We start from the raw sequence: 12857 nt of genomic DNA on the forward strand, positions 1-12857 counted from the left end.
GGAGGTCTGTCTGCGGATGCTACTGCGGCTTCGTATCGCGTCCACGCGTCACCTACACACTGCCTCTCGCAATCTCCGGAGTAGCGATGCAGGCGCGTCACATTTCGCTCCGCTTTCAACGTGCCGCAGGAGACAAGTCGTCCGCGCCAGTCAATATATCGCAAAATGAAAACGCATACAGAGGAGCGCCTTAATTTCGCTTTGGGGAGTATTGTAATCACCCGTAAATTTTTTTTTTCTGCACAATATCAGGGATTCGCCAACATATTGAGGTATCATGATGCGTTGATTTTGAGAGGTGGGCGAATGGCGACTTTTTTGAATATGAATCAAATTAGATTGGCCGAGTGTAGTACAGACGTTGCATATCACGTTCGGCTATATTTCGGGATATGTTAAGTCGAAAAAACTGGTCATTGTATGAATCGAGCGCATTTACATGACACCAGCTTCCAGCGCACACGTCACTGCCGGGGCCGCTTTCATTGGTGTCTTCCGTTAGCGCCACGCTTGCCGCCTCGGCAAGAGTGACGATGCTCCCACGCAACGACCGATCCCTCCCAAGGCGCGCCGCCCGTATATTCCGCCGATATAATCGGGGCGTAACACAATGCATAAAGTTTTATTTATTTGGACCACTCATGAAGCAGGGTAAGATGCTAAAGAAGGGAACAGATTTTTGATTAAAAAGTGTACTTGTGTCCTGTTCTCGTTGCTGAAATACATTGCTGATAGCACGCAGGTTGTAAAATTTCGGCTACACAATTGTGGCCACGTCATGTATACAAGTCTGAATAAAGCACTCAAGTACGTGTTTGCGGCCATTGCAGGAAATTAGACTGTTAAAACAGATCTTACGGACGGTCAAGGCGAGTGCCTTAGAACATCTGTTTTGCTGCTTTCCAGAAAGTGCGGATGATGGGTACGAGACCAGGTGCTCTCGCTGCATGTGCACATGTTGGAACTGCGGTAGGCGCCGTACTTCAAGAGGTTCCGATTCCCTGTCTGGTTAAAGCCTTCGTGGAAGTCCTTGTCCAATGAAAGCTTGTTTTCTTGCTTTCCTTGGTCCGTCACGAGTTAGTCTAAATTCTGGAAATGCAGTAAACGGCGAAAAAACTTTGTCAATCTCACTGTCATTACATTATGAATTACTCAACAAAGGGACTTACAGTCCTTGATAAGTACGATTCCGAACACAACGCGGCCTTTCAGGGTACGGTGAATTTCAATTGGTACCAACGGACATCAACAAAAATGACATCGCACCTGCTACTACGCTTGCGCATGCAGATACTATTGCGTCAAAGCGATAAGCCATGCAACATCATGTAACCGGAATCCTTTTCGAAGAAATGTTTGCAAAGGTTTCAGGTCTTGCTTTGGCTTACTTGGCCAAAGAGGTTGATTCTGGGTCATACATAAATACTGAACCACATATCACCACACGTATCAAACATGGCTGCAGTAAAGTTGTACATTTTACGAATTTAAAAAATTAAATTATGGGGCTTTACGTGCCAAAACCACTTTCTGATTATGAGGCACGCCGTAGTGGGGGACTCCGGAAATTTCGACCACCTGGGGTTCTTTAACGTGCACCTAAATCTAAGTACACGGGTGTTTTCGCATTTACGAATTTAGGTGCCGTAATTGGACTACATACGGGACTATTTGCAGATGCCGTCGTACTCAATTACATGCAAGACACGCACGAAAGCCAACCCGCCAGTACACACATCTAAAACATTTCACGGCTATATATGTACGTGGAGGCCACGACATATAACTTAATAGAAGAACAAATTCCTTACTGGACAAGATCTCCAGTTACGTGGCGCTAAAGCTGGCGGTGTCCGTGGTAGAAGGCATGTGCAGCAGTCATTAGCGGCCTTCGAGAAAAAATCGGCTGCCCACATCAACCGTCGATTCCACGTCGGGATACGAACCGCAAATTAGCGAGTCGGGATCTCCCCGCAACAACCTTCGGAGAGAACGCGTGAGGAGAGCTGAACGCCCCTCTGGCGGTTGGTAGACAGCCACGCATGGCAGCGAAGACCACGTGAAGAAGCAATAAGGCCTGCGCTCAGTCGCTCTCTCTTCGTCCGGGGCCAACAAGCAGGTGTAGACGAATGGTCCGACTATCCTGGCGCAAAATCCTACTACGCGCCTGCGCCGCATATTGTTCAACAGATGGCCGAAAAGAGTGCCGCGGTTCCCAACTAGATGGTCCATACGATAAAGGACCCACGGCTGTATCACGCGTAGCACCATCAGGCAGCAGTATATCCGGGCCATACGCGACAGACGATTCTTCACGATGGGTATAGCTTCCAGGTGGACGCGGATAGCGTTGACGCCCTCTGCGACGGACATTCCTGCGACTTTCGGAATATCAGCGCCTTGCTCATACAAACGATGCAGTGTATCTGCTGACATGCTCGAAAGGTGGGAGCACAACAGGTCCAAGTCTGCAGATGTCATCGCGAATACCGCAAGCGGCTTGGGGATGCTCGAATTCAGGTAGGGCGTTGGCCGATGGCTTGGGTGAAAGCGATGCTGTTGTACAGAGCCACGGATGCCAAAGCCGTGAGCGTCTTGTTCGCTTTCACACTGGCGCTGATGTGTCTTTGTAGAAATGGCAGGCGTGGCTGCTTTTAAGTTGAACTGGTCAGGTGGGCAGACGGGGCTCCAGAAGCGTCTCGGTAGCCGTCGCGGTGAATGTCCGCGCTACATGAAACGACGCGGTTACACTAACGGCGTTCCTTCGCCACGGCAACAATAATGCGCACCTTAACACTGCAGATGATCACGTGCTTGATAATACAGTTAGCTTGATGTATTGTCACTCGATCAGAATGCAAAAAAGAGAGTTCTACATACGCGCATTCCTAGCGCCTATCAGATACTGTGAAAGAGTGGTCCCTCATGACCTGGTGTGTTATGTTTGTCATTTCATGAATAAGTAAAACTAATGGTCACACTCCACACAAAGCTCTTCACTATTATACGTTAGAAGGGATTAAATGACAGGTATATTCTGCGGAGTACTGAGTGGGAACAATCACTGTGGCTTGACAGCCGTCATACACAAACAGAATGCCGTTAACCGTTCGTCGAAGGGTATTCCCAGTCGTTGTGCCTGCTTATCGATCACATAAAAAATAGAAAGCTCGTAATTGGTGCATTTGGGCAATATAAATCTTGTGACGACGACATCTTGCTGGATACGGATATCAAGAGAGAGGAATAGGAAATGTTAAGATAACCACAGCCTTTACGTGTAGGCTATACCGTACACTTAATTGATAAAAGGGTAAATATAGACTATATGCTAAAAGAGTATGTTAGCGCATAAAAATGAGAGCGAACGTCGCACTAGAACGTCACTGTCGGGAAGCTCAATACGGCGTGAACCTTATCAATGCGGCCGGCAATTAGATAGGAATTATATGGTACCCTGGTTCACGAAAAAACAGCAGTCGCTTCGCAAGAAAAATCTTATCAGGTGATACGTAAATCATAGCAACAGCTTCGCAGTATGTCGAAGGGGCGTAGTTCCTAATGTAAATTCTTAAAGAAAGCTTGCGAAAATTCGACAGTCCTTGAGCACAAACGCTAGTTCACTCATGAAACATTGTCTAAGCTTTATTTCAATTATTTCGGCTTCGCTTGTAATCGAAAATTTGCAGGCACCAAAAATGCCGGCGCACCGTGAGTGAAGCATTAGCGGCTGTCTTCCATTGAACATGCGCAGATTATGTTTTGCCTTCCTTCTTGTTTGCCATTGTATAACGTTTCGTATGCTTGTCGTTGCGTATTAATGTTTTATCGTTCGTGTTTTCGGCGCGTCTGCCAGCCTACCCCTATATGTGGCATGAAAGCCTGGCAAGTAAGCTGCTCGATTTATTCGATTTCATTCATTATTTTATTGCCATAGCAGTTACATGGACACGCCAACCGCATTTTTGCCGTCACTGTCGCCGTGATCTTGCGTATAAAGTCCAAGGACGATAACATGGTCGTCGCGGGCCCTACCCTGTATTGGGAGTGAAAGCTTGCGAGTGGGGTCGACGATCGCGGCTGAATCTCGCCCACGTGAAAGGAAGGGAAGCGGGTTCGTTTTCTGTAGCCCGCGAGGCACCCAACGTTTCGAGGTACTTGGGGGAGGGGGAGAGAGAGGGCGCTACTCCGGCTGCAACTGCGCATGTGGCGGTTGCGCGCAGTCATACCTTTAGAACAATCCTCGTTGGGGGCACAGCAAAGGTGCGACGGTGTCTCATAGTTTTGTGCGTGCGGTGTGTTCTCGGAATTGACTTTGCGCCAAAGCGATATTCAGCACAAGGTCATTACGCTCGCCGCTGCTGCCGCGTTACCTCACGCCGGCGCTTCGGCAGAGTGTGTCCGCGGTTGTCGAGCACGGTGTGTTGATGTTTGCTGTGCGTGCTGACACCATGCTTGCTAATTTGGTGAGTATGCATATCTTTATCAGTTTATACCGCTGATAAAACTAATGTCCTTACCTCGTGTAGCTGTCCACTGATTTGCTATCGTAATCGGTGCTTCGCCTTTCGGCTGAAATTGCGACCTAATGTGACACTCACTGCTTACTTAAATGTACAATAGGCACCGTCCGCTGTTCAGAGGGCACTACGACGTTTTCATTTTTCACCCCAATATCGTGGACAGCGGCCGCTAGGGAGGCCATGAAAGTAATGCGTCATTCCGACCGGCAGTGGCTCATTTTTCATCGCTCGTCTGAGTGTTTGTTTTGACGAACTCAACCTCACTATTGTACGCGCCTCTGATGTCGATCAATTCTTGTGCATTCATATGCGGAGCATGCGCACTTCGACATTTTCACGACTTCGAGGTTCTTGCCTCGTGATAAGCAATCGACATTGTCACGGCGATTGCACACAGTGCATATCTCGATTTGCTGGTTTTGACGTTGGCCGTCCCAGAGTATCACTCGTAGATGGGAACAGAGGGCGCGCTCAAACAGCAATGTAGGGTGCCTATATTGACGCGATTACCTTTGCGCCCCTCCTTTGCCTAGCAGTCTTATCATTGTAACTAGCACACACTATGATGTGATGAAATGCGGGGGAAATAATGAGCTCTTAATGCGTTTTCAAGTGCGAGTTCAACTCCACGAGCACGGACTCCAATCTGTTTGGTGGTGCATTAAGAACTGCATGCACGCTACAAGACAAACATCACCGTGCCTTCGTTGATACTTATGTTCACGTGTCTATTATTACACGGTGAACACAGTTTCGTGCCTTGCACACGGCTGCAAACGCAATCATCCCTGCCACAATCGCCTGACTCTAGCTGTCGCAATGAGCACGAGCAGCCCCCGAAAAATGCATTACGACACAACGCCCTGAAACGACCGGCCACGTGCGACGGCCAACTTGTGTACCGCTAGTGTCTGGTTACGTAATTATGGTGCGCACGGCAATATCTTAAAGCATGTCGTGCACCGTAAAACCGTATACACGGCACGAAATTCTGTTTACCGTCTCGGGGCGGTGTCGTGTTTTTGGGGTCATTGGGAAGCCAATAACGCAATCGCCTTTACACTCGCGCCTGCGTGACTTACCGACTCGCCTCATTTTACTTCGCCCGCAGACGGCGGCAAACAGGTTTGTACGCGTTTCACACTTTCACACTACAACGAACACACCTTGTGCTCATCGTCATTTCTACGGCCGCAGCAATGCGCTACATTTTACAAGTCGGTCACGTAGCTTGTGCTCAGCTGCCCCCTCTTCACTGCATCTCCGCGCATGACAATGCGTCACGCACTGCAGTAGGAAATGCTACTAACGACGTCTTCACGAAACCTCGCATCTTTCATTCACCACACCAAGTTTAACGCGCATTTACCGCAAAGCGTTCCCTACCAACTCAACTTGCTGCCCCAGATGAGCTGTGGCGATGCACGTGCCGTTGAAACGTCACGGGGCTTCAATGTCGCAGCTGCCTACCCGGCACAAATAACCTCGCGGAACGACGCCAGTAACTTCTTGCTGCACACCTTGCGTGCGCTATACCTGCACGATGCGCCAGTGATCATTACTGGATACCTTAACACGAACGCGCTTCGACGAGAAAACGAGTGGCTTGTCTTGCTCATTGGTGCTGAACTTAGACTTGGACACACAACAGCTGCTCGGATCTTGTTGTCAGAAAGACTTCTGCCATTTCCAGACTACTTCAGCGACCACAAAGCGCTTGTCCCAGTCGTCGTCGAATGTACTGTGTTCCACTTATGTTCACGTGCGTCTGCATCATAATACAGTATTTCATGCATTTCATTTCTACGACCCACTATATACACCACTTACTGTTCGCCATCTCATTTATTGCATTAGTCTAAGCATTATTCGAGCGAGTGTCCCAGCGCCTACGAGCCCGGCGTCCCCAGTCTCATCTGCTGTGCGTGCGATGGCTGCCACAACGACTCCACACCGCTGCTCCGGTCCTACCTTTCATGCGCGCCATCTTCCCCTGTACCGTTTACTCACGGCTACCTGATGTGCTCACTGCTCTACGCGGAGCACACATGCAATGCTACACTGATCGGCAACACACTACGTAAATAACCCTTCGCATCTGCACGCGCTGCCCACGGGAGCCGCCTGTCAATGCCGCCATTTCACATGCGCCTCCTCGTGATCGTGCCGTCGTTCTCTTCATATCAGTCCGTCTACGCCACGTAACACTTGCTTACCTGGCAAGCTCTCGCTTACTACAATTCATACTGCTCCTAAAGCTGCTCGCCTTAATTTGTATAACATCCGAAGCAGTTGCTATTGCTTCGCCCTTGCTTCGAAGCTGTTGCTTCATATGCACAACTTTCTGAAGAAAACCTTTCGCCATGCGATATTTTCCACTCCACAAGCACAACCGCGGGTCAATTTGGAAACCTAGTCTAGAAGAAACGTTTTTTTTAATACGTCGGAGGCTCGTCCAAGAAACCTAATTAGTGAAGCCAAGCCAATCTAGTAGTTGTCGAACGGTGACAAACCGTTGGGCAAGCCATGCACTCTAAGAAAAGTTTACACCCTTTGGGAATGCCCCTTCTGCCACACAACGATAATCGTCATCTTCCTTGATGCGTTTGCTTTCTTTAACGCTGCGAGCCCGGTACTTTCCAGTAACGAACGGCATGCACGTTATCAGCATGATGGCATTCCCGACAGGAAAGTAGCGGGCGTGGCGTTTTCAAGAAAGGAAACGCATCAAGGCAGATGGCGATTACTGTTGTGTGGCGGAAGGGACACTTCAAAGGGTGTAAACATTTCTTAGACTGCAAGCACAGTTGTTAAGCTGCCACAGCTGCATTACGCGTTTTGAATATGTCTTGCAATTGGGGGGGGGGGGGGGGCGGTTTCTTTTACGTGGTAAGCACTGATGCCACCTCGGCCGAAGACTATTACTACTGTTACAATATTCATCGCTCTTAATCAAGCCGCATCAAATGGTGCCACCTGTTGTGGTGGCGCAGCGACAATGGCGTTTCGCCGCCATGGAATAAATTCATGGTTGAATTCCCCGTTTCAGCGGCTACATGTTTATGGGAACGAGAGAGAGAGAGGTAATTTATTCGAAAGAAGGCAGAGAGGTCATCCTGAGCTAACGCACTCTAGCCTGTCATTCGACACAGCGGGAGGGGTACGGCGACAAAAAGGTGTGATAAGGGATGAAGATGACATAGAAATGCAACATTGCTTGTGTGCCTAAATTAAGCTGCAAATTAAAGAGCCCCAGTTGGTCAAAATTATGTCGCAAGCTTCCACTTCGGCGTCTCGCACAGTTAAAGTGTTTCTTTTGTACGGTAAATTCAACGAATCAATCAGTTAAAAAAAAGGCGCAACTACACCTTTAACGATGATGAAGAAATGGCGGTCACAGACCAAGTCAAGGTGAAAATAACACAGAGACGTTTCGGGACATGTATGGGTTCCCTGATCACACTAAAAGCGGGAAAGAACCGCAAGTCGTTTTTATGCGAAAGTTTTACGTAGAGAACGGGTGTGGTTGGCAGGCAGATTCCCATCAGTCGTGTTGATACTGTTGTCGGTGGTTTGAATAAATATTCTAACAAGATTGGTGTCATCGGATCCTTTTCCTTAGCTATTATAGCAGCGTTTTCCCAATCGATGCGGCGACTGCGATTATCGGCGTGTTCGGCAAAGGCGTTCGAGGCTTTTTTCTTGTTGGAGACGTCCCTTTGGTGCTCTTTTAATCTTCTCGTGAATTTGCCTGTTTCACCGATGTAACTGCAGCTGCCGTCTGCGCATGGTACCTTGTAGATGACACCGGGGTCACTTTTGCTTTCAAGCTGATCCTTTACGTTAACAAGCTGATTTCTCAGCTTGTTGGATGGCATTTGTGCTATTGTAAGATCGTATCTTGAAAATACGCGGCTAAGAGCTTCGCTGATGCCAGGCACATATGGCAAGCCAGCGCGTTTCATGAGCGACTTACCTTGAGACGGCTTGGGATGGAGGACACGAGCTTCCATTTTGTTCATAAACTTCTTGGGGTACCCGTTCCAGGATAATTCGTGACGAATTATCTTCAGCTCGTTCTGTATTTCGTCATCACTTGAGCAGATGCGTGTGGCCCGCGTCACGAGAGATGAGACGACGGTTTGCTTGTGGCAAGCCGGGTGACATGAATTTAAGTTTAAGTACCGGCTGGCATAGTCGCCTTCCTATGCACGGCAAATGAGAGTCTCGTTCCACTTCGCCGCACTAGGAGTGAACGAAAGGGAGGCTATTGTCACGCTCGTATTCTGTAGTAAATTGTATGGCTGCTTCTGCTGAGTTGAGAAGACGCAGGAGGCGTGAAGCGTCCTGCCTTCGCACAATGCAGAATCAGTCGTCTACGTAGCGGATGAAAACCTTTGGCACGGGAGCGAAGTCAGACAGGGCCTTCTGTTCAATGACCTCCATGAACAAGTTGGCGGTAGTAACGGAAATGGAAGCACCCATGGCATTTCCGTTGATCTGCCTGTAAAACTGTTTGTCGTAAGTGAAGTAGGTGTTGCTCAAACAAGACTAAAAGCTCGCAAATGTCATGTACTTCCAAAGGGGTGCGCGCAGCGAGCGTGTTGTCAAGCAGCAGGACATTTCTGCACGTGGATACAGCCAGGTCAACAGGCACTGAAGTGAAGAGCGACTTCACGTCAAATGACACCATAACGTCTTCTTCATACAGGGAAATGTTGCGCACTTCCCCACGAAGGCTGAAGAAATCGAAATGTGCATCGCTGTCTTGCCGGCGAAAGGGAGCAGCACTTGGTGTAGGTAACCTGATAACCGGCGCAGCGGTGACCTTGTGAAGTCGACAATAGGCCTTAGTGGAACGCCTGGCTGGTGAACTTCCGGTAATTCGTATATTGCAGGTGCGGACCCGTTATTACACAAGAGGCGATGGTAGAGATGCTTTTGCTGCGGTGGTACAAATCTAAAACCTTAGAGAGGAGCTTTCGCAGTTGTGTTTGCAGGTTTACCGTGGGGTCTTTTTGGATCACGACGTTGGTATCCCCGTCTCAGAGCAAATCCTTCATTTTCTCCTTGTAGTTACTTCTGTTGAGCAACACGATGGCGTTTCCGTTATCTGCAGGAAGGATGGCAATCGAGGCATTGTTTCAGAGGCGCTCGATGGCTTGTTTCTCAGCAGGTTAAAATCGCGCTTGAGGGTTGCGCGTCTTCAACTTCGACAGAACAGCAATGGCGTGGGCGCGAGCTTCTTCTCTTACTTTGGAAGGAAGTAGAATGACGGCACGTTCCACGGCGCAGATTACTCTCGCCGGGTTGGGTGAGGCACCAGTGTTGAAGTTGAAACCCTTGCACAGAACGGAAGCTTCAGATTCAGTACGCTTGTAGGAGGATAAGTTGAGGATGACTTCCTTGGTTTGGGTGGGTTCCTTCGGCCTAAGAGCGTCGAGCTTCTTTTCTTGCGATTTCGTGCACTGGCGGTCTCTTAACGGCGCCATAAAATTTGCATGAAGCTTTACGTCCGAGAAGTCCAGAAGAATGGCGTGCTCTAGCTGGCGCCTTGGGAAGAACGTTTCCGTTTCCAAATAAGTGATTTTCTGTCGGCATTCTTGGACCCTTGCTGCCAATATTTTCCTCTTGGCCTGTCAAATGATCTTATGGCCCCATGCTGATTTAACCGGTGTCTTCAAGCACAGACTTTTTGGGACAATGCCTTCCACATTGCACGTCTGGTTGAAGGACATGTGGCACTTAAATGCGGTTATTCCGGACGTAAATCCTACAAACGGGCGAATTTTGGTTACGACGTCTTGCCCGTAGTTAGTTCTGTAGGAAATGTAGCTGAATCCGAATCACTTCATGCATCTGAGCTGTATCAAAATACGGGCAGATAGTCAATGCCTACAGCACAAAGATACCGTGATGTGACGACTTCGTAGAATATGCTAGTGCAAGATACAACTATCGGTAAAAGATCTGTTTTCTATTATTGTGCAAACATACTGTACAAACATAAGAGGGATGCACAGGGATGGTGGAGTTACATATAACACACACGCACACGCGCGCACACACGCACACGCACACACACTCACACACACACACACACACACACACACACACACACACACATATATATATATATATATATATATATATATATATATATATATATATATATATATATATATATTTATATATATATATATACATATATATAGATATATATCTTATTATATAATATCTATTGTGGAATGATCTACCCCATGCTCTTAAATGACCATGCTTGCACGCACTCAAATATGAATTTAAAAATGTAATTTTTATAACAACAAATGTGAGTTTGTCATCCTTATTAACTTACTTTGTATATAAAGTGTGTACATCGTTTATTAAGTTGGTTATAAAAATTTAGAAAGGTAATGTGCGATTTTTTTTCATGTGTGACTCCTTGTATAAAAATCGAATGTATTCCTTTACATTACTTCGGTCCCTTTTTATTTACTTACATATGCAGAAGTTTACAATGCTGTATTAATTATTCGTTCTGTACCAATATTCATAACCGATGGTCCCACTGCGGTCGTTTGACTTTGGGACCCTCGCCTCTTTACTATTACCCACCAACTATGTATCTCGAAAGAAGAATAAACTGAAACTGAAACGAAAACTTCCTGCCTATCAAATCATTAACCGAATCTTAAAGTAATCTTACGTTACCATTCATTTTCGGAAACTTGCAGCGAGATAAATCTGTTTTTGCCTCCTTTAGGTCTATGTTCAATTTATTTCAAATTTTTTTATAGTCTTGAAGATCTCCTGGTTCTTTAGTGCACAAGGAATGCGCAAACAGTTCAGTTTTCATCTTCCTTCTCTGAACGAGCCCCACTGTAATAAATTATTTTCTTGCTTTTTTCTTGTTTTTTACTATTACATATTGAAACACGATGTTGTAATTGCGACCAATTTCTATAAAGAAGTTGGATGCCTTCGTAGGGTCAATTTTCTGGTACATGTCATCCCACTTGCAGTCAAGCATTAACGAATGAAAGCAGTGAATGTTTGCATCGTTAACATCTCTGTCGCATATAGTTTGGTAGGTCGTGTCGTTCAGGCATTTTCAATAGCGCAAATAAGCGTGAGTGATCGCTTACACCGGACGAAAAAACTTTAGTCGAAACAGTTGCAGGCAACAAGTTTGTGAAGCGGACATTGATAAGCGTTTTTGATGCCTCACTTATCCTAGTGGGAGCACTGATAATATATTCATAGCCATACAACAGAATTATTAATACGAGGAACTGTTGTTCCTAAAAACGAACATAAACAGCTTGTGCTCGATCAGGATGTAAAAGCTACAGCCATTAAAAGAACGTAAATGCTTGACAGCGCAATAGATCGCCAACATCTCCCTCCCGAAGGTGCTGTAGCCAGCTTCCGTAGGTCTGAGGTGCTTTCAGAAGAAATTCAGCGGCCTCCAGTGTGTGCCATCGTGGGGCTGCAGTACTGCACCCATTGCCGTGACAGACGCGTATACCATAAGGCGAGCTCACGCGTCGGGCAATGGATGAATCAGCTACATTGCTATCGCAATTCGCGCTTTGGCTTGTTGGAAGGAGTGCTCGCGCTCCTAGGGCCAGTGGAAGGTCGGCGCTTTCTTGGAGTCTCGACGCAGCAGGTGGGTAAGCGGCTGAAGAACTTTCGCACAAGATGATATTAAGCGCCTGTGAAAATTTATGGGGCCCAGAAACTAGCGCAGCTTTTGAGAGGCTAAGTTCTCGATTGGCCGCACCCGTGATTGCAGTGGCTTGATGCCTTGGATGAATTGCGATGGTTGAGAAAATCGAGAGCTTCAACTGTGATAATGCAGTTCTGGGGCTTTAGGGCTGGACTGTGATCATTCAGTCGCTGAAATAGAAGGCGAATGTGCTCTTTTGTCGCTTCATCTGTGCTACTTGTAACGAGAATATCGTTAAGGTAGAAAAATGAACGAGAGTCTGCGCGTTACCTCGTCCATAAATCCTTCAAAAGTTTGCGCCCTAATCTTCAAACCGTAACACATACGGACAAACTGAACAAAGCGAAACGGAGTGGTGATTGCTGTCGTGGGAGTGTCACTGGGTCAACAGGAATTTGGTGATAGGCGGTCACGAAATCGATCTTGCTGTATATTTTGGTCCATGCGAGATGGGCGCCGAAGTCACGTATGTGGGGAAGGTGGTATTGACCCGGCGTAATGACGGCATTCCGAGCGGGGTGATCACCACAAGACCGCCAGTCGCCACTGTCCTCTTTTTAACCAGCTGGAGAGGTGAATACCAATTCCTAGAGGAACAACCA

The 12857-nt window shown here is 47.3% G+C and overlaps 1 long non-coding RNA gene across 1 annotated transcript; it reads right to left on the reverse strand.

The window, feature by feature from the left end:
- Nucleotides 1–603: 603 nt before the first annotated feature.
- On the reverse strand, nt 604–2776 carry LOC140213549 (uncharacterized). The gene is made up of 2 exons (XR_011890414.1): nt 1812–2776; nt 604–1089 (listed from the first exon to the last, which is right to left on the reverse strand). It is a non-coding gene; the product is annotated as an uncharacterized lncRNA (long non-coding RNA).
- Between the last annotated feature and the right edge of the window lie 10081 nt (nt 2777–12857).

Source organism: Dermacentor andersoni, chromosome 10 (genome assembly GCF_023375885.2).
Source record: "Dermacentor andersoni chromosome 10, qqDerAnde1_hic_scaffold, whole genome shotgun sequence".
NCBI lineage: Eukaryota > Metazoa > Arthropoda > Arachnida > Ixodida > Ixodidae > Dermacentor > Dermacentor andersoni.